The sequence below is a fragment of the Patella vulgata genome, chromosome 5 (assembly GCF_932274485.2).
Source record: "Patella vulgata chromosome 5, xgPatVulg1.2, whole genome shotgun sequence".
NCBI lineage: Eukaryota > Metazoa > Mollusca > Gastropoda > Patellidae > Patella > Patella vulgata.
In genome coordinates this window covers 1,835,728-1,841,727 of record NC_065883.2, presented here as the reverse complement: position 1 = coordinate 1,841,727, position 6,000 = coordinate 1,835,728, and the positions used below count along the sequence as shown (strand labels likewise).

The window sequence follows — 6,000 nt, the reverse complement described above, 5'->3', positions numbered from 1 at the left end:
CGTTTTTACAGCCTACCCAAAGCTGCAGTGACGGAGCGCCCCCCCCCCCACACCCACACACCCACCCATACACACTCCATGCCATGCTCGTCACCACCACTAAATATTTCCCGTTATATATATTTGCCCCCTTCCAAGTAGGGAGTATTTCGCATGTTATTATACGAACCCATAATTATATATATCGAGGTTACAGAGTTTTGCTAGGAGAGACTGACATTTCCTCTTATCAAGAAGCGCAGATCTGATCCAAGGTTATTTATTTCATATGTAGGAACTGATCATTGCCTAATTTACCCTGGCGCAATTGGCGCGATCGTGCCGGGCTTCTACATTAAATCCCCGCGCCCTACATGCCGTAATTCTCAATCGATCATCTTGAAAACCTTTCATACTTATTCCTTATACCCTAAAGATGACCTCTATTATTTTTTGGTGCATGTCTGACCCCCTGGGACAGGGCGCAATTCTTAACAGATCCTTTTGAAGCTTTGCATACCTATTCATTATACCCTAAGGATGACCCCTATTGGTTTTTTTCATGGAGGTGTATATATTGATATATATATACCTCTATGGTTTTTTTGGGTGATTGCATGGCCCCCAGGAACAGCGCCACACCCATTTTTTCTTTGTGTATCCGTGTGTTGCCTACAGGCCAGGATTCTTAATGGATCGTCTTGGAACTTGGCAAATGTATTCCTTATAGCCCAAAGACGACAACTGCATGTCCTGACCTCCAGGGGCAGAGCCACGCACATTTTTTGTGTTTACCGTATACAGGCCGCAATACTGAATGGATCAGCTTGGAACTTGGCATATTATTATGTATTCCTTATGGCATAAGGGCGGCAACTGTTGATTTTGGGCGCGGGAGGGGAGGGGGTGAATGCACGATCGCGCCACTTGCGCCAGGGTAAATTAGGCAATGAACAGTTCCTACACATATGAAAGATATAACCTTGGATTAGACCTAAGCTTCTAGATAAGAGGAAATGTCAGCCTCTTAGCAAAACTCTGTAACTTCGATATATAAAATTATTGATTCGTATAATAACATGCGATATACTCCCCACTTGGAAGGGGGTAAATATAACGGGAAATATTTAGTGTTGGTGATGAGCATGGGATGGGGTGAGTGTGTGTGTGTGTGTGTGGGGGGGGGGGGGCGCTGGATGGGCTGTAAAAACGAACAAATGAATATCTTTATTCTGCAAGGTTATAATTAAATAATGTACAAAATTATACAGCTTAAAACATCGGTTGAGACGTGTTCGATTGTATTATCTCGAGCGCTCGACTTAGTATATCGAGCGCTCGACTTAATATCTCGAGCCCTCGACTTAATATCTCGAGCGCTCGAGATATTATTTTTTTTGCGTGTACTAAATCAGCCAACTTTTAAAATTGACTTGAGTGAAAATTAAAAAAAAATAAATGAAAATTATTTTTCGTGCCTCTAATCAGCCATCGTACTTGGAATAAAATAAAACCAAGTACGAACAATCCAAACCATAAGACAGAATTCGAAGTCCTAAAAAACGTTATAGGCAAAATAGTGTATTCGAGCTAAATAGTGTAATAAGCAAATGGACTGCTCCTCGTGTACAAAATACACGACAAACAGTGGTAACAGGTGTCCGGAAGAGTAAGCTTACCATCCGTTACAATTTAATATTCAGTCGAAAAACCACCCCCTTTTAATATTTTTATAAGATGATCATGGCATTTTTTTGTTTTGTTTTATAAAAATCAAGATCACTGGAAAGTTCAAAATTAAGTTTCCGTCTAGCCCATGATTTTAACATTGAAGTTTAGATAGAGAGAACTATGGGTCTGATCCCTAATACAGAGACTGTTTTCAAACAGGAGTTGTATCCCTTTAATTAACGGACGGTAACGTCTAACGGGTTAAATAAACAGTAAATAAACGATCAGCGCCTGGATAACCGAACAATTTATCGCTTGACATGGCGGCTAGATTGGTGGATATTTGTAAAAGCGCGGTCACTTACAGCGTTTAAAAACCGCTAACAACTGAAAGATAAACAGTTATTTTAACGGATTAAGGTGAGTTTCATTTACATGTTTAATCTGGAACCGTTAATTAATCGAATCATTGTAGATGATGGGATAAGTGTTGAAAATAAACATTGGTTTCCACTGAAATTTACAGAAAAATAGAAAGTTGCACTCTGGGCACCATGAAAATGCCAATTTACTACTTTCGCCCGCTTCGGCTTTTGTTACGCACATTTTTGTTTGACACTTTCTTTACAGCTTACTTTATAATCATAATAGCCACAACAACTACATATGTTTTGTACATACCAGCACGTTCTTTAATAAGCTTATAGCATAGGCCTACCATGCGCTTTTTATTTATTTTTCGTCCGTCTTCATGGCCTTATTTATATGTTATTTGGCCTATCCTATCCTATGCTAGTATTAGTAGTATCCTAATTAATTTACATGCTGCCAGAAAATGATGTTTTATGTAAACTGAATTGAATATTCAAATAGATACAGGTAATATTCAAATAGTAAAATCATCATCCATGTACCCACTATTTTGGAAAGTGAATCTTTGTGAAAATTCTTGAAAACTCTAAATCATTCAAGATTCGGGAAAATGAGCTTTATTGTTTTTTTTTTTCATGTCTAGTACTAGTAGGTAGACAACCCTCAAAATAATAAAAATGCTAGGGACATTTTTACCAAGATGGCAGGCAATGCATGCTAATTTTCTTTGTTGGTATTCAGGTACGGTAGAGGTTGCTAGTCTCATAGTCGTATTAAGATAATTAAATTGGTTTATCAAGTGAAAGGATTGTTTAGATAATACCTTGATTAAACAAATATTATAGATCTTGTTGTCCAGCTTGGACCCTGGACACTGTGTACACCTACTGTCCTTGAATGATAATACTGGACACTTTGTTATTTATTGATTAATGTCTGGTGTTGGTTGTGATAAAATGTAATTGTAAGAAAACATTGGTGGAATTAATTACACTGTCGGTTTAAGTAAACTGTATGTTAGATAAGACAAAAAAGGGGGGGGTGTCGGGGTGGGGGGAGAGAGAGAGAGATGGGGTTTAAGGTTCACTCGACACAACTAGATCATTTCGGGACAAACATGGTTCCAACCCGGCCATGTAGCATAGAGACATCACAACGTGTAAATCAGGGGTGTAAAACTCATTCGATTCCGGGGCCATATGAACTAATATTTTACAACAAGTAGGTCGAAGATATACAAAAATATCAAGATAAAAATTTTTTTATTGATTTATTTGACTAACATCGCTACATACATGTATTATAATGCAATACAATACTTTGAAATGGACCAAATTAGCCATTTGTTAAAAATTTTTACACAGAATTCTTTTATAAACAACCACAAAAACATTGTTAATATTCAGAAACTTATGAATATGCCACAGGCTGCGCCCACAGGCCACATTTAAACCCTTGGTGGGCCGGGTCTGGCCAACGGGACGCATGCTTGACACGACTGATGTAAATGAATGAATAAAATTGGTTTAATAAGAGCTGATAAAGACTTGTGTCCTGCATACAGTCTGCAATGAGAGAAATCTTGCCTGGACAGCAGTTGAATTCGGACTGTCATGGGCTCTTTAATTACACAAACAGCAAGATGTAAATATTAACTTTTTTCATCCTCTCCGAAATACTAGAAACTGTTCTTTGCCAGACCTCTGTCCTGCACAACTGACAAAGAGAAATCACTCTGGGAAATTCCAGGGTTCACGATCAAAACTTGGATCGAACCCCAGATCTCAAGTTAGTGACAGAGAGAGAAATGGGGTTTGACGTCCACTCGACAAAAACTAGGTCATTTTGGGACTAACATATGGTTTAATTTTATTTTAATAATTCACTTGTGCGTAGGGATCTTTAGCAGTGGGAGGAAACCGGAGGAAAACCCACGAGGTTGGACAGGCGACCCTACTCCTTGTCACGTACAACCGTGGATTCAAAACCATGCCAGTTGACTCAATGACAGGCCTTATGATACAGCGCACATGTCCTAACGATCCACCCCCATCAAGTTAGTGAGCCAGCGTCTTACTCACTGGGCCACTGCGGCTTCAAACATGTAAACACTCCCACATCACAAAATGACATCAATAAAATGTTGTAAATTTGTTGAAGTATAAACACAAAAATCACAAGAAGTAGCATGATGTAAACAAACTTTTTTTCTATTTTACAAAAATTATAAAATGTACATCGGATGTGAATCCATATTATTAGGAGTTTTTGACATAAGTCACATTTTATGTATAGAACTTATAAAAGGAATGTTAGCAAAATTTTCATTTGTGGTGGCTGAGGTCGTTGGAATGTTCAGTTTGTTTACAGAAAATAATGTTTTTTGCACACATGATAATCGGCGCATGCAATAATTGGAATACCTGAAGATTAAAAACAATATGTAAACGTTGACAAAATATCATAAAATTTGTACATCAAACATGTGGGTGCACGATTGTTTGGTTTGGAAAATTCCACGGATGTAGGTTCAATAAAATAAAGATTTAGGAATGTTGTTTATCAGTGATGCTATATTAGTTTAAGATGTCATCCGGTGACAGATACACAGGTATGGAGATTGAGAGGAAATCGTCAAAATCTTTTCATTTGCACTGGTCACTCAGTGATTTTGTTTTTGTAAAGAGAGATAGGGTGTTTAACAATAATTAAACATACAATATGCAAGAGCTAAATCTGCCTATTTCAGGTCTTTCTTTAGGCCTGAAATTATATCTAAATTATTAATTAGACATTAATTAACCTATCCAGGCCATAATCAACTCTAGATGGCAGCGCTAGCCTGTGATCTTTAGTGGATTGTAAGCCGATTTACTGCATAACTTTCCTTCTCGATTAAACAATTAAATGGATAATCGAGACTATGCTGTTTATCGTACTGCCTTTAGTAATGATGACCAAGGCTTATGGGAAGTTCAGTCGTTTAGTTCTCGGTTCATAGTGGATCGATTTGGATGAAATTTTCACCAAATTGCCTTTACATTATCTTGTTTTTAACTATTATAGTGAGAACTGCCAACTCGTTACCGAATCTCCCATAATGTATCTTTAACATCCACAGTCATTTCGGAACTAACCTATGGTACAATTTTATTTCAAGAATGTGCTGGAGGAGTTGTACAGGTTTTTAGCAGTTTGAGGAAACTGAAGGACCTAGAGAGAATCCAAAAGATTGCGCAGACAACCCTACTCCTTGTCGGATTGTCTGGGACAAGGTTGGGATCGAAGCTACTTCACGTGACTCGATGATAAAACTTATGATCTAAAGTGCACAAATTAGACAATTTACCCCCCCCCCACCCCCGAGTTACTTTGTCACATCGAATACTGATTTTACTATTCAAATACTGATTTCATAATTTAAATACTATTTGTATATTGTGTCATTATTAAAATACTATTCAAATATTGTGTAATTATTCAAATACTATTCCCTGTTCTGTCTTCATTAGCCCAGTCGGAGCAGAACAGTAAGACGTTAAACCCCATTTCGTTTCATTTCATTTCAAATACTATTTGAATATTTTGTCATTATTCAAATACTATTTGGATTTTCTGTCATTATTCAATTGTTATTTGAATATTCTGTCATTATTCAATTGTTATTTGCATATTCAGTCATTATTCAATTGTTATTCGAATATTCTGTCATTTTTCAAATGTTATTTAAATATTCTGTCATTATTTAATTGTATTTCGAAATATTCTGTATTCAACTACTGCTCAAATATTCTGTCATTCAACTGCTACTCGAATATTCTGTCATTATTCAACTGCTACTCGAATATTCTGTCATATCTCTCTGCGTAATTGATCTATGGTCTTTAAATATTAATTTTGGCTCCGTATTATATTACTATGTTTTTATGAGACTGTTTTATACATGTACATGGAGTTCCAATGCTGTGATTTTTATTC

General features: G+C 36.8%; 1 protein-coding gene across 1 annotated transcript in view; it reads left to right on the top strand.

Annotated features, from left to right (window-relative positions):
• Window positions 1-1,969: 1,969 nt before the first annotated feature.
• The window catches only part of LOC126822730 (disks large-associated protein 5), a 106,593-nt gene continuing 102,562 nt past the window's right edge, over window positions 1,970-6,000 (top strand). Inside the window, exon 1 of the mRNA XM_050551755.2 lies at window positions 1,970-2,070. The gene's annotated coding sequence lies outside the window, so the exon portion shown is untranslated. The remainder of the gene's footprint in view (window positions 2,071-6,000) is intronic.